This window comes from Diorhabda carinulata, chromosome 1 (assembly GCF_026250575.1).
Source record: "Diorhabda carinulata isolate Delta chromosome 1, icDioCari1.1, whole genome shotgun sequence".
In the NCBI taxonomy this organism is placed as follows: domain Eukaryota; kingdom Metazoa; phylum Arthropoda; class Insecta; order Coleoptera; family Chrysomelidae; genus Diorhabda; species Diorhabda carinulata.
In genome coordinates, this window is record NC_079460.1 from 11,240,721 (window position 1) to 11,267,624 (window position 26,904).

Below are 26,904 nucleotides of genomic sequence, written 5' to 3' on the forward strand. Positions count from 1 at the left end.
TTAATTTATATATATATATATATATATATATATATATATATATATATATATATATAAAGTATATAACTATACTATATAAAGTACAACTTTTAAATTAAATTTACGGATGTACTGAATCTCTTAGATGTTTGTTATTTTAGGTCCACAAGTTTTCGTGAAGTTTCTCTGAAATTGCTTTTCGAAGTATTTGAAATCACAAAAGAAGAAGTCAATCATTGCAATACCAAAAAATATATGCGGGAGCTGTAACGAAATCAAAACAATACCAAGGAAAAACTTTATCACATAACTTAATTAAAATTTAATTGAATTTTTCTGGTAATATTTAACAAGAAAACACTGTTGTACTGTACTTAATTGTTCCATTACTAATGATGAAAGTCCAAGTGTTCTTGGTTTTTGTAATTAATGAAATCTTGGAGATTATAGTTCATGTTCTATCGCATATCGACCTTTGTTTTTTGAACTTCGCATCTAGCGATAAATTTATTCACTTAGGTTATCCCATATACGAGTACGTCTTTTATGTTCAAGACCCTATAATTCATACAATTCCGTTCAACCCTATTTCTTGTTTCATCATTTGTTTTATACTCTAAAAATTTATAATTTAGTTGGTATCTTGTTTATTGAATTGTTTGTTCATGGTTTCATTTACTTGTATCCCATTTGTAGGCTTCCCTTCTGATTTTGCTATGAGTTTCCAATATGTATACTTTGATTTAGTTACTAAGTACTACTTATGATTAAATTGGTTCATCTACAATAGACATTGTTCAATGCTGGGTTACTTTTTCATTTCATTTATTAATTTTCAATAAGTATCGTTCCAATAATTATTTCAAGCTTAATATTCTCATTCTATATTTTAGTGTATTTCACATTTAAAATAGTCTCATTTTCGACTGTTGAAGGATCTATTGTGTTCCCCTCTCTTACTGCGATATTGGAGAACCCACTTGGCTGAAATCTGGGTCGTGTGTTAAGAGAAAACAGGAATCTACTAACAAAGGTGAGGTTGATCGTCCTTCTACTAGTAGAGACGATATAGTACCTCAAACATCATCAAATGTTAAAAAAGTGAAAAATATTTTTCGAAAATATTGTTCTGAATACCTCCAATATGGATTTATGTTCATTGGTACCGATGAAGAACCTCTACCTCAATGTGTAATTTGTTTTGAAACCTTGGCAAATGAAAGTTGGAAGCCCTCAAAACTTCAAAGGCACATTTCAACAAAACATCTCGAATGCTCAAATAAACCTTTGATATATTTTCAAAAGAAGAAAACAGAACTATTTTCGACTCGGTCGAATATGGAGAATGTATCGTTGGGGCAAGTTAATAAAAAAATTACCATGGCCTCATACGAGCTGTCATTGCTAATAGCAAAAAATGGCGCTCCTCACACAGCAGGTGAAAACCTTATTTTGCCTGGGGCCAAAATAATTTCCTCACTTCTGCTTGACGAAAAAGCAAGTCAACAGATAGGTAAAATATACCTATCACACACTACAGTGAAACGTAGAATCGAGGAAATGTCTATCAATGTAAAGGAGAGTTTAATATGTGCTTTGAAAGAAAGTGATTTTAATTCTTTACAATTGGACGAAAGTACAGATATTGCTGACAATGCTAATTTATTATGTTTTGTAAGGTTTACTTTCAATGGAGCAATTGAAGAAGCTGTCAGGAAAATGTACAGGACTAGTAGCTAAAGTCAAGGAAGTAGCTCCGTTAGTTGAATGGACCCATTGTAGCATTCATAGGGAGGCATTAGCGGTCAAGGGAATGAACCCAGACCTGAAAAGCACACTAGAAGACGCCGTAAAAATTGTGAACTTGATCAAAGCACAATCTACAAACTCGAGGTTGTTCACTGTAATGTGTGATGAAATGGGAAGCGATCATAAACAGTTGCTTCTACATTGTGAAGTGCGTTGGTTGTCAACGGGAAAGGTTCTTTCCAGATTGTTTGAGCTTCGAGACGAAGTTAGATTGTTTTTAGTTCAGTTGGATCACGATGGCAAAGAAAAGGCCAAACATTTTCTCTGTGATTGACTCAATGATGAAACGTGGCTGATAAAACTAATATATCTGGCTGACATTTTTAGCTCACTGAACATCCTTAATTTGACATTACAAGGAGAAGATGTACATAGATTCTTCTTTGAAGAAAAAGTTGATTCTACAATTAAAAAAATTGATAGATGGCATCAAAAGGTCCAAGCAAATAAATTTGATTCATTCCTGTTAATGAATGAATTTTTAGATTTCCATGAGCTAACAGTCGATCCAGCAACTTTAGAAATTATACTTGAACACTTACGAGGCTTGTCGTCCGAAATGAGGCGATACTTTCCACCAATAGTGACTACTATTAAGTGGATACAAAATCCATTTGACGACGAAAATTTAAAGAATGCCAACTTAGATATTCGTTCTAGCCCGATTCGACGGTCTGATAAAATCATGTCATGAACTGCATCGATATTTTCGGGGACTGACACAGAAACTGGCCTTCCCGATCGGTCATTATCTTCAATGGAAAATTTACCTCTTTTGAAGCTTGCAGTCCTATTTTTCACGGTCGCATACGAAGGACATTGATCACCAAGGGTATTAAACATATCTTCGTAAATCTGCTTAAACGTCAAACTTTACACTGACACTTCTAATAAGTTATTGTTTGATACTATGGTAATGCAATATTCTGTTTATGCATGGAACTGATCTCCTCACGCATCTAATACTCTTTTGATAGCGTCGTGTATTGTAAAAGGCGCCTTCTATGCCTAAAAAGGCACATACTACATTGTCCTTTTGTCGGAGTGATCTGAATTCCAGTTGTCAATTGTACCAATGCAGTCTCCGTAGATTTGCCTATTTGGTATCCGAATTGACATGGATGGAGAGGTTTCCACTCTCGAATGTCTATTCTAACGTGTTCTATTTCATACGCTCCCACGTGTAGTGCTTTGGAGTTCCGTAGTGTTTCACATTTCGATAGAATGTGGATACAAGTTTCATTCTCTGTTCAACAGGATTTGCACGCAAGTCTAGCGTTTTAATGTTTTAAAAAATAAATTGTACTTCACATCTTTGAGCGACTCATATTCAAAAGCAAGAATACATTTATGACGAAACCGATATGGAGGAAAATCAATTATTGGACCTTAAGCTACTTCTACCTGTCATCAAGTGTCAATATTCGACACCCAACCAGTATTTAAGAAACTAGAATCATCTAACCAATGCCATTTGCCAAAGAAACCAGTCATCAGTTTACCTCTTTAGGAATTTGAAGAACTTAATACACTTACACACATACACTTAGATCCAGAATGATTAATAATATTCGTTGTGTATATTAGTTCTGGGACAATTAAATTCAGAAAGGCTGTTCAAGTACCTGATACTTACAATAGTGGTGAAGACATCGAAAATGTCCATCTGCCTTGAGCTGTGGTCTTCTTATGCCGGGTGGGAGGGGGATTATTTCATCTCCACCCTATACAACTAAACATGTTGTATAAAACAATATGATGCCGCTACAAATAGCTTGTTTATGTCATGTAAATTAATATAATATGAAAGAACATTTTTCTGTTGTAAAGTCAGTCTAAGCTATGACTGTAACACTGATGTGCCGAGCAAAAATTATCGGGATAGTTAATTTGTAGTTTGAATAAATAAATATATTTTTAAAAAGGACTTATCACTCATATTTTTCCCGACTCAAACCCTGTAGGTTGTTCCAGTAATTGGTTTTGCTCCTATCTACCTTCTTTTCCAATGCTTTTCTTATTGTTCTGTAGTTGCGAACAAGCTTATCAGCTATTTCCCTGTACGGTAACTTTATTTTTCTTGTCTAGCTCGTTCAATTTTTGGAAGCAATCTCAAACAAGTTTGGATTATATGATATTGGTGCTCGAAGCTCTAATGGTTGCTTGATTATCGGATGATTTCCTGTATCGATTGATCTGGACACATTTTTCAGTTGCATGAAATTCTACTTGAAATATGCTTGGTGTGTTGCTCAGGCTTTTATAGTATTTGGTTCTGATCCGTACACTCCGTATACTATTTAATGAAATTTGTGTTCATTTCTTGTATGGTGTTTTGATTCCACTTCTTCAGCTTAGTATTCCTGAGGCATGTCCTACTTTTGATCATCAGTTAGGGACGGTTTTTCTTTGGTGATGCCGTCGCTTTCCAGTACTATGTTGGAAGGTATGAGATTTAGAATCACTTCTGGTGCATCTGTTGAGCATGCTTTCATGGCTTCGGTTGCACAAATGGCCAATCTTAATACCTCCTAGATATTGCTCCTCGTGGTATTCAAAGTTAAAATTTCAACTATGATGTTTTCTATCATAAACATTTCATCGAGTTAATAATGTGTGTAAAACCATAACACATATTTCGTAAAGCGGAAGTTCCCTCATAACTAATATTTTAATGAATTTAAATTCATTCAAGTGCACTGTTTACCTGGTTCAAATCTCTCAGTGTTGTCTTCAGAATAGGAGTTGGCATCTCAAGGTTTGAATGGCTCCTTATTCTATTTTTATATATTAGTACTGACGTTATTGATGTACGAATTGCCATTTCTAAATTTTCCCTCATCTCATGATAGTGGTTCTTGTTGAAAACCTGGAAAAGAAAATGTAAAGTCATGGATGTTAGTACGTTAGTAAATTTATCAGAAAAATTATATGTAATCAATGAAGAAAGAAGCAAACAGAGAGTGATTAATTGCTAAGGTCTAAAGTTAATAGTATATTAAGCACGAGGCTGAGGTGTTTTGGAATAGGTAGTAGGTGAAGTTTAGTAATGTGTATTGAAATAAAATTCCTTTCATGGAGAAGATGTTTCATATTTCGGTTAAATTTTCAATCCACTTTGATTTTATTCCATCTTTATTTTTATCAATAGGTTGTTGATTCAATATTAGGTTATTAATATTTTCAATGTATCTTGCTTCACTTTTTTTGAAAAGATTTTCAGTTCTTTCTCGACATTCTTTCTTGAAATTTTTCTTGAAACGTTTCCAAAATGTCGTTGGGAATTAGATTTCGTATTTTAATTTCTATCGATTCATTTTCCAATTGGTGATAAATAGTTGTATAATTTGAAACATAAACTGTATGTCATTTACTTAACTTTCTACTGAGAACTTTTTTATATGGTTCTGTTGATAAATTAATTTAAATTTAGGTCTGTTTTAGTGGAAATTTCGTTAAAAAATATAATATCTTGACATTTCGACCTACTTCGGTCCTTATGAAAATAAAAAATATGACTTGAAACTATAATCGCCTACATCGTGAATACCAGGATCAAATTATAAATGAATTTTAACAAGAAAAATTAATTTTCCTTAGCTTTTATATTACGATTATATATCTATCTATCTATATATCTATCTATCTATATATATATATAGTCTTTGCCAGCTATATGTGGACTAACTTCAATATATTTTCATATTTTGGAATACTTATGTATTCATCGTCTGGGACTAAAATTATGATCAAATACAATTTAAGAAATATGTTAGTATTAATAAATTGATATTTTCGGTGATTTTTGATATTATAATGTTTGTAAAAATTTTTAAACTCCTAAAATTCAATATTCGAATTGACGATAGAAATATTGATTCTGGTTACTTAGGAATTTTCATTAATTTTTGATTGGTTAGATTATGAATGACGTTGAATTTTTATAGGTTCGATAACTTTTAGCGAATGATGTTCAATATTTATTGGTAAGTTTATGGGTAACATTAAATTTCAATAAGGTTAGATCTTTATGAATGTAGTTGAATATTCATTAGCTAAAATATAAATGACAATAAATTTTATAGGTTAGGTCGTTATTAGTAAAGTTGAATTTTATAGGTTAGGTGAGGTTAATTGGTTGTTAATGACATGGAATTTTCATAGAATTTGGAAAAATGATAATATCTACCGATCTACTTTTAATTTCGCCATCAGATGCAAAAAATCGATAATTCACAATGCTGCACCTCCTAAAATATATGGTCTTCAACATACTTCAAACGGGAGAATGAAATACATGAATAAATTGATGGATGTGCTATGGGATCTTCCATATCTAGTGTTATAGCCGAATTATTGGTAAAAGATCTTGAGGAAACTGTCTCAAGCAAAATTAATATCAATATCCCATTCTTTTTCCGTTACGTATATGATTGTATTACTGCTGTACCAAAAAATCAAATAGAGAACAATAAAAAAAATCAAATCTTATCATAAAAACCAGTTTGACTGATTGATCTGTCCAACTAATCGATCCTGAATTCAGATGCATTCAAAAAACAAATACTGCATTGGAAGGAAATAATTATCCGGAAAAAATGGAAAATAACATATCCAAGAAAAGAAAAAGATATTTAAATCAGTTAAAAAACAAAACATTTTTACTCACCATATGCACAAGGACTTACCCAATAACTATCAAATTATTTTAATAAATATGATATTAATATAAGTCATAAAGGACATAATACGTTATCCAAATATTTCATTAAATTAAAATCTAGAACACCAAAAAAACAAAAGAAGTAATATAATATATGAAGTGCCTTGTAATAATTGTGACGCTGACTGCATAGGGCAGACCTCTCAATATTTAGAAAAAAGAGTAAAAGGTGATAAATTAATTTTTTTCATTAGAACAAATTTCTATTTTGATTTTATTCTTATTTTGGTGTTCATGATGTAGGTGATATATTGATTAATATAAATACGCAAATTGTCAGTGTCAATATAATATTCTGATAAAGATTTAAAGAAAAGTCAAATCGTCAATTTTCATCTTTCTATCAAAAATTACTAAAAAAAAACTAATTTTAAAACAGAACAGACCTAAAATCAATGACATTTAGAAGCATTAGCATATTAAAAGATCCAAGAAATAAGAAAATGTTTCTTGATTTTAATACAAATCACTTGATATATTACTTCTTTTGTTTTCTGGTGCTTTAGATTTTAATTTAATGAAATATTTGAATAAAGTATTATGTCCTTTATGACTTATAATAATTTTATATTTATTAAAATAAATTGATAGTTGTTGGGAAAGTCCTTGTACATATGGTAAGGAAAAATGTTTTATGTTTCGGTTCTGTTTTGTTTTTTAATTGATTGTAATATCTGTTTTTCCTTCTTGAATATGTTATTTATCATTTTTTCGGGATAATTATTATCTTTCAATGCAGTCTTTGCTTTTTGAATGCATCCAAATTCAGGATCTGATAGTTGGATAGATCCATCAGTCAAACTTATTATCACTGATCTTTTTTGTGACAGGATGAAATGAATGGAAGCTTAGAAATCTTGAAGACCACGTTAGTTTTGTATACCATTGTTAATTTTATTTTTTTGCTCGACCTCGATTGTGAAGTTTTTCATGATAAGAATTGAATTTTTTGTTCATGTTTTCTATTTGCTTCTTTGGTACGACAGTAATACAATCATCTACATAATGGAATATTTCCATTACTAATTGTGCTATAACACTTGATATGGGAATGTGAGTTCTATAGCTTTTATTTTGAGGTATTTCTGTAGATTCTTCAATTTTGTCCCATTTGTATATAAAGAAACCACATCTAACGAAATAAATACATATTATTCAGGAATTTTTAATCTTTTAATTTGTCTCTGACATCCCATGTATTTTTGATATAGTATTTGTTTTGATATGAAATTTTTTTCAAAATATTTTTCAAATAATTGGTTAATGGGGTAAGAGGAGTTTGAATACTTGGAACAATCGGTCGAAGGGGAATGTTAGGTTTGTGCAGTTTTGGTTAACCATATATTTTAGGGGGTAAGCCATTGTGGATTTTCATTTTTTTGCAATATGATGGCGAAATAAAAAGTTGTTCTTCCCAAGATTGAAATATATTACATATAACTAGCCTAGGCTTTATAAAAAAAATATACCACTAAGATCAATAATTTCCACTTCTCTTATATAGCAATATATAAAAGATTTTAAAGAAAAGTTAAAAATATACATATCCCTGACGACTATATATTAATTTCTTTGGATGTTGTCTCTCTAAACACAAATATCCCCACTTCCTTAGCTTCAAAAATCATAAAAATAAATTTGAATGTTATTAAAAAATATAAGTTGAAGAAAATAATAAAATCGACTTTCTAGATACAACTTTGCATCATAAAATAACAACATAATAACGGTATACCAAGGGAACTTGGTTATCTATATATATTAATTTCAACTCGAAACATCCTATTTTTGACAAACAATCAGTCATAATAGGTCTTACAGATCGTGCTATTAAACTTTCAGATACTGAATACCGAAAAACCAAGCATCGCCAAAGCAAAAAATGCATTGTAAGTAAATTATTACTCCATAAAACTAATTAATACAATTTTCAAAGAAAAATAAAACAAATTTATGACCCACAAAATAATAATAACAATAATAATTATCAACAATTTATATCTCATCTTTTCATACCAGTATACCAAGTAGAATTTTTTTGTTATTTTATCTTTTACTAGATCTACTCATTCATTTAAGCGTCCTATTTCTATTCGCGTCAATTCTTCTCTTTCACTCCTTTATATTTTCCCAGTTTTTGTAATATTTTTTGACCAAAAACTAATTAATATATTCAAAATCCTATAAAGTAGCGACCTTTGTGAAGCCACGTAATCCGTTTATGACAACGTTTATTAATTCTTTCTCTACAATGATTTATCATGTTGACAATAAAGGCAAATATTTAGTCGGTTTGAGCAGATAAATCTTTGAGTAGGGTATACTTCATGATTTAGATATTTTGCGTCCTTCTCCATTTACGCACGTTAATTTTTTGCATCTTTTTTAGAGCTGATGAGGTTGGAAAAATGTTCTCAATCCTCCCTAAATAGTATTCCGAAAGTGCAAGACAATTAGCAACCAATTTTTCTTTGTATTTTACAAACTCTATGATAAGTTAGGACTTGTTTTGTTGTCTTTAAAGTTCTCATATTTATACTGCTTGAGAAACAATGAGCTCTAAACATTACTTGTGTGAGACGTTTGCATAACCCATCGTTTTTTTTCTAATTTCGTTACACAGTCATTTTGAATAGCGTCTTCATTTTTATTTCCATATTGTACATAATCCCACTCTTGTAACTGGTGCAAAAAAATTATTGCTCATCTGCGATTGAGGGGGTGACAATAGAGCTTTCACGATATTCAGGTTGTGACGACAAGAGAAGAATGAAAAAAAAAGGTTTTTAAGAGAAATGTTTGAAACAAGTGACACCGTTGTAGTTTATTGAGGAGGGTTTATTGTGAAACTCAAATATCTGTATCTCATTACATATAACCTATGATTAATTTAAATGATCAATGAACAAATTTGTGTGGCTACGATTTTGAAGAGATGGGTAAGTTTAATACACAGAAAAATGTACACGGTTTAAGGTAAACTTGGAATATTTCTTCAGCCTAATAATTTGAGATTTTGAATTTGCGTAAGTTACAGAAATGATTCCACCATAAATAGTACCATATATATCAGTTGAGACTGTTATATCATTCAATTGCTTATATTCATTGTTTCATAGTTATGTCATAGTTATGCTTGTGTTGTTTGTTGTACCATTCAATAATTTCTCGAACTTATGTTATTTCCTCACTTCTTTAGGTAATAGGAGTATTTCGTCATGTTTTACCTCTTTTATAAAGTTTATATCGCTTGTATATAATTCACTTTACCATTCTTTACTACCAAAATACTCATGTACTAATATTATATTACTTATAAGTGGATATATATAGTAGATAAGTAGTGTACGATCTTAAGTACAATTTTGCAGCCACTAATTCACAAAATGGAGAATCCACCAATATCATATCAATTTTGGAAGTCGAGTGGAAAGAACAAAAATAAACGAAATAAATACATCAAAACAATACATCGTATCGGCTTTTGAATTAAGAGAGTTTTCATCATTAATAAAATATTTCATTCGTTTGCAGTTTCATATTTTCTTGAATTATATCTTTAGTTTTGATGTGAAAGATGAGATAATAAAATTACAATACTTTAGCTCGAATTTATTGTTAGTTAATTCCTTCCGAAAATTGTATTATTCCTATTCCTGCATGTCTGTATTCCTTACTCCAAAAATTAACCTTCTAAACTAAAATACTAAAATTATTTGAATTTTTAAATAGTGTTCTTTTTTATTTATGGCAAGCAATCATTATTGATTTTCGGATCAGCTTATAAGAAATTGGCATGCACAAAATTCAAAAACTTGCGATTTTCAAATGAATCTGTTTTTTTTTATTTAGATCGATACTCTATTACTGTCCTTATATAAAAGTTTTGTCTGAAGTACTTTCTTATGAATGTACGGTAAATTCTGAGAAAGCGGCGGCTAGTTTATTTTAATATCGTTTCCTTCATCACTATTATCACTATAATTTTCTGCATGATATTACTAATATCATAGTGAGTGTGATAATAATTTTTACTCAAATTAGAAAAAGGCTCAATATGTATCTGTATATTTTCCTCACAGTATTTATTCTAAAAACTAGAGGATACTATTACTAGAACAAGATCAGGACAGGATTATTAATTATCCCTATATGAACACTATATATACAAGGTACTTTTGAGAAAAGTAATTTTTTTTTTCGAAGTAATTTGACTTTTGATAGATTTTATTTTGGTTTTTACGGATAGTCCCAGAAAAAGTAAAACATTTCAAAGAAAAATAAAATTTCAAATGCACCAAATTTATTGATGAATTATATAAAATAGAGAATCATAGTAAAACTCTAATAAAGGACACGACTTTCTCTACCAGGGTAAAATTGTTTACCTATTGAAATAACAATTAAATTATGAAGACTATTCTCTACAGATCAATTATATAATTTATTTTTAATTCCTTCCGTTCTTTCCGTTGCATTTGATTCAAATAATACTAAAATTCCAGGTCCTAACGGTTATATAACCATAAGCATCCACCTCACATTTTTTATTTCCGCTTCCACACATGTATCTTCTGGAATAGCGCTCTGGAACTTCACTCAACTCTACCACTCTGCACACAACTCTCAATGCAGGGGTGGTTGAAGCTGAACATTCGAAGGGATAATTCATGGAGTTATATAGAAAATATATCAAAGTAGTAATAATCAATGTAACTCGTGATAGTTGTGGTTATTTGTGAATATAAACCATGAAAATCTTTTCAAGTAGCAAGGTAGAATTTGAAGAAATGACGGTAGATAGAAATGAAAATTTAATACAAAATATCATCCATTTTTCTATCGATCTCTCTTCAAACAAATCGGATGGGACAAAGATCAGTTGATTGTTTTTTGAAAAAAATCATTCTCATAATTGAATCTTGTTGATTAAATAGAAATCTAAGAAACCTCTAAGTAACTAGTAATGGGCTAGAATTCTATGTATTTAGGGGAAACACCGCTACGTGAAGATTCTTTCCATTGCATCCAACATAAGATTGCCAGTCTCCATTTCCTGGTACAAATCTTTTTCATTAAACATCGAAAAATACAATGAGAAGAGGACATGTATTGAGAAATCAATGGTTATGATAAGAGATATGTAGATAAGTTAATTAATTGTCATACGTTTAAGATATCTGATTTTCCCAAAATCAAAATGAAAAACAAGAAACACTGATATGGTACCTTTCAATCCTGTTTATACAAATAGATTGGAAGTAATATTTAACAGAGTGGGATTAAAATTAGATAGTAAATGTAGCAATACATAAAAACAGTTGTTGAGTAATCATAAGGATGAAATACAATATTTGGAAAAGAGTGGTAGCTGTGGTAGTGGTAGAAATTAGCTGTAATGATTGTAATCGGAAGTATGTTGGTTGGAATAAAAGATCCCTTAATGTCCGGTTTAAAAGGCACATAGCTCATTCAAAATATGGACAATAATAAATTGTTTGAAAATATTGAGATTGTCAAATGTGAGAACAGTTTAAATAGGGATAAGATCCCATTCCTTACAGCCCACGCTAAAGTTTAGTAGTTAAGGAGTGAATTTGAAATTTTCTATTGAAGAGGTTTTCCGTCTGAAATTATTTTTGCGGGAGAAAGTTCATAGATGGGAAAATTCAGTATAAAATAGATGGGACAAATTGATAGGTTTCAGTTTATCTTCAGACTTTGAAGACGACAACTTGGTTATTGAAATGCGCGTCAGACAGTGTAATTGAGAGTGGTGGTGTAGTGGTAGTATAAACAGTGTGTTAAGTATGCTCATTCAAATGATAATAAATGTAGATTTAAACTAATTATAGTAGACTCCGGCTCAAATTCCATATGACCATTTCACATTTAATGATGTTTGAATCTTCATATGTCAGATTATAATTATAATGCAGTGCAATTAGAATAATTTTCATATATCATTTTCTTTTGAATATTTGACGTAGTTAATAGAATATACAAGCTAACTACAAAATGATGGTAAGGTATCCCAACTGAATAAAATATTGAATGAGACCTTTGTATTTACCAAAAATTTTCCAGCGGTAGAAGTAATTTCTGAATGGACGCAAGTAAATGTAAAAAAGGCATTTTCTAGAAATTATTAGTATATGCGTTCAAAAGTCTCCGTTCACGTATGGATTTGTGTTAATTATAATTATAAAATTATAATTCATTTTCTTCTAATTTGAGATATTTGTTTCTACTAATGTAAAATAATGTGCCGCTTCTGGAAATATAATCTCCATGTCATGCTTTCCATCCATTTCATCCATACTACTACCCAGCCTCCACCACGCTATGCCCATCAATCTTGTTTTCTGTCACGCACCATTTGTCTCTGTTTTTCTTCTGTCCTTGACTTCACCGTTGTAACCGAGTCTTACGCTGAATTTCCAAACAGGTATGTCTTTTGTTTGCACTTTAAACATGTTCGGAAAAGAAATTGGTTCTCATGTTATCAATAGCGTTCCTTCAGAATTTATCTGCGTATATTGAAGTAAATAGCATAGAATATGTGTATAAACCTGATGATGTATGAACAGGTATTGTGTCGAAATCAACAAAAAATTTTCTGTGTAACCTGTATCACACTATATACAATATTTATTCATCCTTTTTGATCCGAAATTAAATTAGTTTGAATGAACAAAAAACAACGAAACTCTGAATATTGAATTCTATGATTTTAAAAATTTATACAAGCATAGTAATATCATAAATCACCAGAAATCTTAATTAATTATTATAAGTAAAATTTTATTATTGTTATACATTTATACATATTTCTTATATTGTATTTGACCATGATTTCAGTCCCAGACGATGAATACATAAGTATTCGAAAGCTCTGAAAATAAATTAAAGTTAGTCCACTTTGGTGTTTCCTTGCTACGTTGCCAGTAAGAAACCGCTCATAATATAGCTGGTAAAAAGTTCTTTACAATTGGCTTCATTTATAAGAAAACGTATTCAACTATAGACGATATAGTTGTTCAAGACAAATAACGAAAACGAAATAGAAGCTATTACTTTTTCACAAAAATAATGGAGAGCATTTATCTAATAAATATAAAAAAATGTCTGAAGTGAAATTTTTCTATTGTTCTTTAACAATTATGAATGATGTCTGTAATTACAGAAAAATGCTTGTAACTGCAGTTTTATTCTTTTAATGCTTTGAGACGCCGAAAAGTAGATCACAAACTTCATCCCAGTTTCCAAATACCCTGACTAGTGAATAAAATATGAGTTCATTTTCTTTTGTAACAAAATATAAAACTTTCATTTCAGAATGAAAAATAGAATACATTTAGATTCTTACCGAAATCGAAGATTTTAGAAACATACTGTTGAAGAAAAATATCATTTAAGAAGAAAGCACCGTCTCTACTCAAAAGAAGCATCTAAGCTAGAATATGGAAAAGAATCGAACATTAGCCGGTCAAACGAAAAAATTTATAGTAGAATTATAAACATTAATTCATGTAGTTTTATGTTCCAATACCGTCAATGTTATATAATTATATATAATAAAACACGAGAAAATTATTGTGTATTTATGTTTGAAAACAAAGTTTTGTGAGAGTAATTGAGTTAAGAAATAAATCAAAGATTTTAATGTCAAACTTGAATAAAAATATAGAAAATATTTAGACTCGTTTCCATAATTCAGGTAGCCTCAGAAGCCAATGCTTGCAACCGTCAAATAAAACTAGATTATATTATTTGTTGCATTTTATTCAGTCGAATAAATTTTCACACATTAAAATATTTTCATACTATATATCAAATAAAGGTACAAAATGAATCTGAAAGAATATATTTGTGTGTATTGGAAATTCAAATAATGTTGTGAAATTTATGAAACTTTTTTAATAACAACACAGAATCAGTATTCAATGTTGAAAATACCATCATTCAATAACAAAATACCCATTTTGATTTTACTTTAGAATCGTCCATAAAGATAAAGATATAATTCCAAAATTTGATAACTTTATTAAACATTCATTATCCAGTTTTATGGTGCTAATAAAATTATATGGTCTACATTCTTTTATGGCTTCAATTATTGAGTAATTTAATTCTAAATCACCAAAAAACTGAATTTCTCATCGTTTGCAGTATACTGTTTTTTTCAAATTACAGATCAATCCATTTAGAGGTTGAGATATTTTGATGGCATCATAATTAGAAACGCAACGTGGATATTCTCTAGAGAAGCGATAAATACAACAATCCATTCAACTAAAATTTATATTAATCTTTAAGGTATTATTTTGGGATTAGATTTGAACGAGTCAATGACATGACAACAGCTTTATTAGATTTTCTTAGATATTACTAGATTACTAGATATTACCTGAAAGATAGGAAAACAATAGGAGCTATTATTCTGCTTCCATTTATACAGTTGGTTCATAACGTGCCGTAACTTGCTAATATATTCTGTTAGGTTTACAAAAAAAAATTGAATAGTTTCACTTCAATATTAAAATTGTGGCGATTTATTGTACCTTCAAACATAAACTTGATATCATTGGAAAACTCTAACTTTTAAATCGTGGGACTGCATCTATTCTTTGCATTATGGTTTCACAAAATTTTAATCTGCGATCATTATCATATTATACAAATTTTCATTTTTCATTCTCCTAATGACTTATCCTACACTAACATAACATAAAATTTTGCACTATAGTAGTTTTCCAAATCAACATATAATGATTTTCCAAAGACCATAATCAGTGGTTCCGGTTTTTGGTCAGTCTATTTTAGGGCGATTTATGGTTTTACCTGGCCAATATCGAAATCGAAAAAAAAATAGAACTGCATTAGCAAACCATGGAATATCAAAAAAACATAAATTTAATTACAAAGATTCAAAAATTCTTTAAATGCAATCTTATTCACATTCATAAAAACGAAAATGCTATTAATGATAAAAAAGATCTAAATAATTTAAGTAAAATTTATAGCTCTATTTTGTAAATTCTAATAAAACTACAAATAATTTAATTTATTAATACTACATATTTCAGATGAAGGGACTAAGGAAAAATAAATTTTTCTTATTAGAACAAAGTTCTATTTTGATTTTATTCTTATTTAATATTCATGATGAAGGTGATCTATTGATTAATATAAGTACGTAAATTGTCAGTGTCAATATCATATTTTGATAAAGACTGAAGTTAAGTCGAAACGTCAATTTATCTTTTAAAAATTATTAGAAGAATCTGATTTTGAAAAAGGCCACAGACCCAAAATCAAAATATCTAGAAACATGAAAGCGTTTTCTTATTGGGAACAATTTCTTATACCTTTTATATATGTTTAGTCTTCTAAACGTTATTGATTTTAGGTCTGTTTTGTTTTATATAATTTTGTCTTAAGGTTTAAAACCTATTTCTAACAAGAAAAATATTTAATATCTTATCAAATGCGATGGAGAACTACATCGGATGGAATGTAGAACAAGTAGAATACTGTTTGACAACCTAACAAGTATCAAAATTTTTCCACCAAACTGAAATATTTCGTAAGTTCATATGTTGGAGTGATTTTTCAATGGACAATCAAACACGATAAATTTGACGGTCAAAATTTGTTCTCGTCCAAAAATTATTATTAAACTAGAGAGGTAAAACTAAAAAAAAATTTAAATGACTCAGTATCCAAGAATGTAGATGAGTAATTAATAAATAATGGAAATGACCTTGACGTAATAGATTATTCTATCTTCTTTTCAATAGATTGTAAGGTATTATTATTTGTCTTGCATTTTACTCACAGGGGAATGAAACGGAAGTTGATTTATATTTTAGGTTAAGATATGAACATAATCAATTGTGAGAATAAGGAGGAAATAGAAGAGGTAGATGCAACAGGAAGAGTTGTTCGGTAGTAATGCAACTTGTTTCGGTTGAATAAGACATATTGTAACAATGGGATATGACTCGAATGACGCTATATAAAAAAGATGCTTCAGGGAGACGTGGCAATGACTAATTTTTGTCAGTACAGAGTGTAATGTAATGTAAAGGCGAATACAGTTATGTTGAATTTCTCACAATATTAAGTAGGTTTTGTATTTGAATTAGGATATTATTATGAAGAAGACAATTTTGCTATTGTTGGAAGACTCCATCCACTTCATATAGAAACTATTATTTCGAAATTCTGCAACCTCTTAGATAACTATAAATAACGACATTTCCATCAATAACGAAGCTGTTAACCTTAAATTATGACCAGTAGACAACACGAGCTTGCCTGTCAACTCAAAAGAACTGACTCCATATTTTATTATTTTAAATATTGCCGCCTATACACGATTCAAATAAGTAATTCATAAGTTGTCACTTTTAAATCACAGTCACAGTATATTGTATTTGTTTTCAGAATTTTTCAATGTAATTTGTATGATGTATTGCATAAAATTATTTTAAAACATTGAATAGAGCGTCGGTTTTATGGATTTTAGGCGAAAATTATCAAAAGTAGGCTAATGTTGGTGAAAAGAGGTCTATATTTCTTTTTCTTGACCTAACAATCTCAATTTTCAATTTAAATAAAACGAAGACATATATGGGTATATCAAACTTTATTAATTGGTGTAATATACATACAAAATTGCAAAAATAAAAAAACTATTCCTCAAAATCAAACACAAAAAACTTCCAATTGGACATCTCCATCTCTATGGTTGGGGAATATGTTTTAATATGAAATTATTTACTTCTTCCTTGTTTTTGTAATCCTCATAATGAATTCCCGGAAAGATCGTAACCAGTCTTTCATCAGTTTCATTTTTAAATTTGTGTTAAGTGTGTAGAGCTCTTGCAGATTTGAGGTTATTCTTCTCTTTTTAGAATTTTATAACTTCAGTCTTCTGTGAAGTGTTCTTGATTGTGTTCAATAATTGAGCGCTGCTAAAATACTGCCCAGCTCGTTTTTTCTCAACTGACTGGATGGCTGCCAAAAAATAATTGACTAGGCTACCTCTACCAAAAAGTTGTAGCAGATGACCAATCGTTTCGTTTGTATAAACCAACAGATAATTAATTTTTGAGGTTGTAATGCCTGTTCCTAGATCTAAACTGACCACAATGCAAATAAAACACTTAGAGATTGAAGCTTCTACAAATTAGACAATATTACAGCAAATAAATTTGTACCTACCTTAAAACTAAAGTATACACCATTAGTAGACAGGGAAATAACTAAATAACTATAAATAAATAACTTCTGTACCTAAATGTTTTCAGCCTATATTGTATTGAAGCTTTCAGATACAGAAATGACGCATTCAAGAAACCCTCCAATAAAATACAAAACCTATTTATTTTCATCTTTTCACTGAAAAATATTATTGTATCGACTATATCAATGTCTTTTACTATTAACAACCACTTTTCGGTATATAATATTACAAACAAACAAGTGATTACGTAAAGGAACATATGCGAACTGATAATAGTAGAATGTCAAAGTGTTAAGATGCCTCAAATTTAGAATATCAAAAACATTGAGCTAATTTTCAATTTGAAACCTGTCAACATGAAACTTCATAAAGGCTGGTAGTTGTATGTATAAATCATTGAACAAATGTTTGAATCTATGCTTCGTTGAAAATGGATCATGAAGACTGTGTAATATGTTAAGTTATTTAATACACGATGATTTTTATCAATGTCATTTGAGGTATAGACTTGAATATGTTGTAATTCATTAGTCAGTTAGTAGACAAGTATTCTAGTTAATAATCTGATTATAAAATATTTTCCGGAGCTCCAGAAACACTATTTAATTGGAAATTCAAAGTATTCAAAGATAATTCATTGTTGTTCTCCTTCTTATTTTTACTGCTATTTTTAATACTGATTGATGTCGCTTTAATTATTTAAAATGTCGCTTCATAAACATTTTGCCAAATTTTTTAGATAGAACATAAATGAAAGTGTAATATTTTTATTGGCCTCATCTCTCAATATTTCGACAATAGCTTTTCTGATAACAGAATAGAATTTGAAATGTAGCTTTCTTTAATGAGTACCAACTTTATATGTAAATGAGACATCCATCTATACATTCACTGAACCCAACAATTTATCCTTTTTTCTTACGTAATACTGCTGTCAGTTTCTGACGAGACTATTTTGAGTAACCACTTAATAATCCCATTAACAATTGGATGCATAATACTTTCGCAATCAAATTTATTAATATACGCATACCACAGTAAACTGTGCAAATGGACAACCTTCGGATTATCCTTTGAACTGTTAATATAACAGATAAAAAAAGTTCTTTTAAGGTTCGCTTTCAAATTGATTAAATTGAGGGGTTCAAGCCAGCCCTGCTTCGATTTATATAAAGCCGCCGAAAAGTAAACCGCTGACCTTCATTGTATAACATTCACGAGGCGTTAATCGCTAATGCCACCAAATTAATTACAGAAATTTCAAACAATCCGCGAATGAATAAAATTGCGAGAAAATGAATTAGAAATTATTATGCAACGAATTCATAGTAAGTGGGTCCACATAATTTGGTTATAATTTTATTTTTATGCCGTTCTTGGGAGGCAAAGCCTAACCTCGCATAATTGAATGGTTTTAGTTTTTTCTGTACTTTTTTATAGGAACATTTATTTTTAAATACAATATTAGACTCCGTTTGTTTATGAGAACAAATTTGGTGAAAAGCTCATGAAATCCTCAAACAACTAGGATTGAATAAACTCATTGTTTAGTCTCAAAATTAATTGAGGCGATAACATTAAATTACCGTGGAAAGCTGCGCAATTTTTATTTTGAGACGCATTGGAAATACTACGACGTGAATAGGAAAAATTTGTTAGCCTTCATTGTAAGTAGTGTATTTGTTGAGCGAAGTAATCATTTTAGATTTTAGAGAGAATTCACTTTGAATGAGCGAGTCAATTGTTAAGAAAAAAAGTGATTGAATGCTCTAAGATGAGGAAACAATATATGCAAAAAAGCCAACAATTTAAAGAAAATGATAAATAAAACTTGGATGATAAATTCTTAGAAGATATCTATTGCAAATGTAAGGAGTTAAGAATGAGACAAAGTATTGAAGTGTAAGGTCGCTACAGAAGATGTCATAATTCCTGAGCTATGGAGCTGCGTTTTTTCTGGTTAGTATTATATTAGTTTTGTACGTACAGGCAAATCCCCGACAAGTTGAATTTTTTTTCTATGCAAATGCAGTGTCAAACAAGTCCGTGACTTATCTCTGATTCCTGTGCTTTGCGAATGGATTAATCATCTGTCAATTTAATGAACCTAAAAACAACCACGGTATAAACATAACATTTCCGATTTGTGTATTAATCGGGCCTCAAATTTCTCTATTTACATTGAATTTTCTTGATTTAAAATTTGAATGTTTCATTAGGTATTTAAAACCTAATCTTTAACATGTGGAAAGTAAGTATTTTCATACAGTTAATTATCATGTCAAAAATTATCTATGAACATTTTATCAGATAGAGAAATATATAAATTTATTATACACATTTAATAATTGAAGACCTTCAAGCCTGCAATTTCGAAAAAATGTGGAAAATAATCTCGATAAAGTTAGAAAACATATAACCTTATTGTGAATATAAAGAGAGAGTACTTGAACGCAATTATAAGAAATATATTGACAGGATATTATTTGAATATTTGATAATATTTGAATATTTAGATGAGATGAAGGACTTATTTGGTAGGAAAAAAATATTGTGCCCTCTGTAGTTCTCTTCACTAAACTATAAGCTTCCACATAAAAAAGCTTAGATATAGAGGGTGAATGCTCAAATATTAAAGAAAGTGATAACGATATAATAGGGCCAGTAAGAGGTCAAGAGTAAGAAATTCTTTTGATATAATGGAAAAAGATGAAGAAAGAAGGCACAGAAATAAAAATGAATTTGAGAAAACGATATTTGAGAGGTGCCAATTGAAAGAACAAAAGTACAAACTAAGGAAAGGAAAAACTGATATTCTGACAGTAAACTATGGGGAAAGGAATAATTTAATAAAAGAATTTTCCTCAATGTTTCTTCACAAATTTTATGAACTTATTTTTTCAGCACTTCAATCTAATCTAATATGTACTAGACCTTGTTATTAATAAAACAAAGATTTTTTCATTTATGTTTTTTTCTGATATATACTTTGTATTGTATTGTACATATTTTATTGATTCCAACAAAAGAAATATAGAATATAAATTTTAGAAATATGTTGACATCACGAAGAATATATCATTTGATGTCTAGTAATTATGAGTTCGCATATGAAGTCCATTATTCTCATCTTCTTCACATATAATAGATGTGTTATTACAGAACTTGCTTGTTAATTTAGGCAAATTATTTTGATTTAGTACAAAATTATATTTTATTCCTATGTTGTGAAGAACAAAACAAGTTTTAATGCATTAGCAATATCTTCATCCTTTCAAAGGTTTCGATGGTACAGTTGTCCAAATTTCTGTTTTAATATGCCAAAGCAATGTTCTACAACATAACGAGTCTTTGCCAATTTTCCATTATAATTTTGTCTTAAGAAAGGGTATCCACTATCATCCAGAAAATAGTTTTCTCCACACGTATGTGGAAGGGTGTCAGATAGTGGAGAGGCTCGGAACACCTTGCTGTCTTGGATACAAAATCGTACAATATCGTATTCGGTGATCACATACTATGTGTAACTGAAAAGGAAAATATATTCAGTAACTGAATCGCAAACATTAAAACCAAATGACAATATCAATAAAATAGGACTGAGAAAACAAATATCTGCATCGGGTAAAATCCTTTCCTTTTGCTATGAGAATCACGATCTTCCTTAGTCGACTCTTATATGGGTACCATCTATTGCGTCTATATGTATTTGCTCTTTAGCTGTTATGTAAGTAAGTAAGTAAGTTGTGTCCTGTATTGTGATGAGACTCTTGTTTAGGACTTTATACAGAGTTTTTCAGATAAAATTTCTACTTTAATTACGTGCAGTGTCATAATCCGACAACTCACGCGCGTTCCTTAGTAAAATTTCAGGTCTGAATTTTAAAAAAATTGAATTTTCTTTCCTTAAAAAAGTTAATTCTTTCAGGAGGTTTGACAGACCTACCTCATCTAATAATTATCGGATGAAGAAGTATATAAGGTATACTTTTGTTTTTACCGAAACTAAACTGCAATTCTGTTATGAGTTTTCTACCATATAGATATTTATGAAATTTTTTTTAATCCAAACATTATTGCTAAGCTTTCTCTCTCTAAATTAGAATATTTCTTTTCATTTTCTGATAATGTGCTTGGAGCAAACATTATAGGTTTTTCTACACCATCAATTTTATGACTCAAAACAGCACCAACCCCAAAACCAATTGAATCACAAGTTAAATACAGAGGCCACCTAGGATCATAATGTGTCAAAACGTTGTTAGATGTTAACAGTGCTTCATTTACTTGTTTACTACTAAAGATAAACAGTAAACCTTCAGTCTCTGAAGACGATAACTTGGTTATCTAAACGGGCTTCAGACAGTGTAATTGTGAGTGTTGATGTAGTGGTGGTATGAAAATTCATATTCACATTTACTATATGTTATATGCGTTATAACAGCAGACTTAATCAGTTTATGTAATTATTCCTTTTAGGTTTTCAAGAAAACGGCATCTCATATGCTTTATGAAAAATTATCTTAAAGTCTTTTTTTACCCTATACTGAGCTCTGATATATTTAATAAAAGAATTCTATATTTTCTGGAAAATATTTTTCTACTCACTTCTAATAGACTCCAGCAACTCCAGCTTGAAACTCTCATTTTTTGAATCTACATACTTAATTTCAAACACTGCTTATCTAACATTTCACTGTTATCTAATAATAATAATAATAATCTAATCTTTATTCACAAAATCAAGCCAATTTTTTCCCAACAAAAGTAAAAACTATTTAAAATGACCAACGATGAGTAAAAAACCTTGTTTAAATATCTAACATGTACAAAAACTCTACCTAGAATATGTGCTTTTATTTATTTATAAAAAAAGGCTTAAAATCATTGATATGTATTGAAGAACTAACAGCTCCAGAATTAACTTCCATTTGGAGATTTTGCGCATCTATGCACAAAACTACTTGAAAATGATGAAAAACTTTCATCGGACTCATTTTGTGAATTTATACTAATTTTTTTTTTCTTTTGCACATTGGTAACTTCGCAGTATGACCATTTTTTGTTATCAAGATGAACACACAAGCATCTTTACCACCTTTGTTTTATTATCGATATGACTTGTGAACTGCTTTTGACTTCCTGACTTTGACACTTTCATAGTAGATGGATATGCTCCTTGACTTGACTTACCTATTTCCGGTCCCATTTCTTTGACCTGACCTTTTGCTAATTCTACTCCTATTTCAATTCTATAAGCTGATGTGAGTTTATCTTTTGTAAGTAGCTTTTGTTTAATATTTTCTGCTTTGATCCCACAAACCAGTTTATCTTTCAAAGCACCATTCAAAAAATTTCCAAACTCACATGTTTTTAAGTCATGCTGCATAGTTTGTAAAGTTCTAACTTGGTTCTTGAAATGCTGTGTTGAATTTGAACTGTTCTGATATCACTAACCTTTTTGGACTGTAATGGTTCTTGAATTCCATAACAAATTACATCAAATTTGTTGGTTTCTGGTAAAGCAGAAGCTACTAAATCTGTAAGGACATGATAACTGAAAAAACCTTCGATTAAAACTCGACTTTTGGTAAGTTTCATAACTAAAAATTACTTTAAGCTGCACGAGAATTGTTTTTACTTTTATTGCAATCCTAACCTAGCGCAACATTGACTTTGACCTTGGATGTGAGCTGCAAATATTCATAATTCTATTTAGTTTCCACTATCGTCGCCAAACTAACTGTCGTCGTGTATATATGTATTGTAAGAATATTATTCATATCTTTATGCAGAGCTTTATTTAATAAAGACTTCACAAGTTTTTCATATAATAATTCTAGTTTAATCACGTGCAGTGTCATACTCCAACTAATCACGCGCCCTCTGTTTCTCAATCTAAATAGTAAAATAACAGACCTGGATTATAAATACATGTATATTGCAAGTTGTTCTCTCCACAACATTTCTCAACGTACTGAGTGCAAGTCCAAATCGATCAGCAATATCTCTATACGATGCTGATTCATGTCCAGTAAACCATAAAAATATTACAGTAAAATCATATGCACTCAAATTACCAAACTCACCTCTTTAGTGAAAGAAATTTTGTGTTTGTTCTAGGCTTTCTGCTATTCCAATTGCAACTGGCGAACTTATTTCAAAGTGTTTAATGAACTCTATTTCATTATACTGATGTACACTAACATTCAAATAGTCTTCATTTTCATTTTGCACCTCGTTAAATGTTCCGTCACTCGATGAAGAGCTTAGTCCATCGTAGTAGTCCAACTACTATATTTTGTTCTGTGAACGCTTAACTATTTATCAGAAGTTAGAAAAAAATGAATAAGTTAATGTTTGTAAACATTGGAGAATTTCTCTTGATGATGCGTTGTGTTGTGCTTTTTTTTTGTCTCCTCTTGATTATGTTATTAAGGTTAGCTGTGGAATGTTTTAATAGATGGCTGCTGGCTTATAACAATACCAAATTAACTGCAAGAGATTTAATATGAAGTTCAAGTAATAAAATTTATTTAAATTTAGTCTAATCACTCAAAAGTTTAGTTAACTATTTTTGAACGCAATATTTTATTTGAAAATATATATTTTCCTTAAGTTTTATTTCCACCTTATTAATAGATAATAATATGTTTTAGTCAGGATATGATTATAATTAGGATTTTCATATTACTATTGGAACATGATTAGTCTACATTTCACTTTAGTGGAAATAAGTGCTTTTACAATAATTCTACTAATATTTAACCTAAAAAGATTAGAATTTTCCAAATTAATTTTTTTTTCAAAAATTCATTATTTGTGATATTGTGTTTTAAAATTAAGGAAAAAAACATAATTTTGAGAAATATAAAGAATAACATAATTGTGAAAGTATTAGACCTCAAATGGCAGTATTTTATGAAGGATCCTATTAGTTCAGGTTCAGACTCCCAGTCGACGTCAATATGGTTAAAACAAATAATATTGCCGTGTTCCACCTAAATATAGGTGATCTGTGGTCATATATTAGACAGTATCCAGAAAGAAGATGATCAATACGTAAAAAACGACCCTACTATTAGTAGAACCAGTACGATTATTGAAAAAAGAAATACAATCTCAAGAAAAGGTAAGGTGAAGAAACCATTTACCACAGGTCTGGAAATAGTTGCTATGTTAAAAATATCAAGTTCAAATAGAAAATATAAGTTATTGCTTATTTCAGACTACTCGTACCACCCTCATACTTAAGTTATATAAGTTTGAGTGAAATCTCGAATCCTTATGTATAAAAAGTTTAAACACTATGACTGCTTTAGTTGAGAAAATTAACATCAGCATACATAGTTTTCTTTTTATATTATTAGAAATGGGAATCTAATTGTGAAAATTATATCGATGTGCGAATCAAATTAATCTATTTCCATCAATGTAATGTAATAAAAAAGAAAACAAAAATATAATTGTTAGGAATACAGGCATCTGTTGAGTTCAAAGAATAATATTCGGTCAATTGTGCAATGATAAGAGACGTGAACTTTAAAATTATTTCATTCGTCTTATTTCGAAAAACTCATTATAATATATTATCAAAGTTGGTGATAGGAGTTTTCTCATACTTTTCTCTACCCGAAACATTTTTCTAAATTCTTCAACCTTCATACTCTGGCAAATAAACTACCTCAGCTGGATATTAAGACCTAGTCTAAGTATTGAAGAATTATAACACTTTTATACACCTGTTACAAAAACAAATAATTGATTAAAACCGTCAAAGAATTTCGAGTGCGAAAACGAATGGTTAAACTTTGAATGCCAACCGTTTGTTTTATTGAATGTTTTTTTGACTGATTTTTCTGTTCTTGCTTTATGTTTGTTGACTCTAAGATTATATTTTGTATATACAGAGTGATTGATTAGTGTGATAAAGTTCAGTGTCCCCCTTGTCCATCATTAGTCTCCTCATTTTGAAATTATTTACAATCTTGACAGGGTCATCGAGAATGCTGTACCATATCAAAGTTACATTTTTTTGCATAAAAAACCCCTATATTCTATTGTATATTCGGAATCCGCGTAACTTCCTCATTACAATAATATTGGGTGATATATTCTAGGGGGTATTCAAGAGGTTATAACCAATTTTCCATTAAAATAATAACAAGTTCAATACCCTGTATAATATAAAAGAAATTCAAGAATGAAGATCTGTTGTGGCCACAGCATTCGATTAGTAGTAAAAATCCTGGATAATTTTGTTAATATTCATTGAATCGTATCGAGCTACAAACATATTTTTTTACATCGAGCATTCGCTATAACTAAAATTATTGGTTTTTACGATATTCTGATATTTCTATGCAAAATAATGATTAAATATCTATATTCAATCATTTAACTATTAAATGTGTGTTGGCTATGATCTATTTGTCAAAACTGACATTTTATCATTGCTGTTTGATACTGTACAGGTTGATTTATAAATACAAAGAATCCTTGGCAAACGTGACAACCTCACCACATTTACTTGCATCAGTAATTAACTGAAGTTTATTTTGTAAAAATACTAGCATTTTGTGGATGGGCTCTACGAAAAGTTAATCAACGGATAGACTTTTTCGGCTATGTTATATTTGGGGATTAAGCCACGTTTAATAAAAATGGATATGTTATCAGGCAAAACTTTTACTATTATTACATAATCCATATCACATAGTGACACACAGCCACACTAGAATGTCTTTGAATGAGTGGGAAGAAATTGTTGGTGAATATGTAGTAGGATCATATTTTTGAGGATCATTTGAATGCTGAAATGTATTTAGATTTTCTAGTTAACCAATTACCTCTTTTATTGGAAGAGGTCCCACATCGTTCACTTCAAAGGATGTGGTTTTTCTGTTTCCTGATGGATGGATCGAATGAAACGGTTCAGTACAGTGGCCACCATGGTCATCAGATTTCAATAAAATAGACTCATTTTTCAAGGGTCAAATTAATATTGAAGTGTACAAAATACCTCCAACAACAAGGGATCACATGATGGAGAGAATACGGAATGAATTTTGGAATGCTTTTATCGAAATGCTTCGTAATGTGAGTAACTCTTTCAATTATCGCTTTCAAGCATGCATAG

General features: G+C 29.9%; 1 protein-coding gene across 10 annotated transcripts in view; it reads right to left on the reverse strand.

Annotated features, from left to right (window-relative positions):
* The window catches only part of LOC130894048 (agrin-like), a 451,778-nt gene that overhangs the window by 166,716 nt on the left and 258,158 nt on the right, over positions 1–26,904 (reverse strand). For 3 of the 10 annotated variants that reach the window (XM_057800605.1, XM_057800658.1, XM_057800588.1), the window contains one exon: positions 4,496–4,657. The exons of 6 other annotated variants lie outside the window; for them this stretch is intronic. The gene's annotated coding sequence lies outside the window, so the exon portion shown is untranslated. Of the gene's footprint in view, positions 1–3,424; positions 3,521–4,495; positions 4,658–26,904 lie in introns of those variants that run through there. One more of the 10 variants, XM_057800598.1, reaches the window with a different exon arrangement.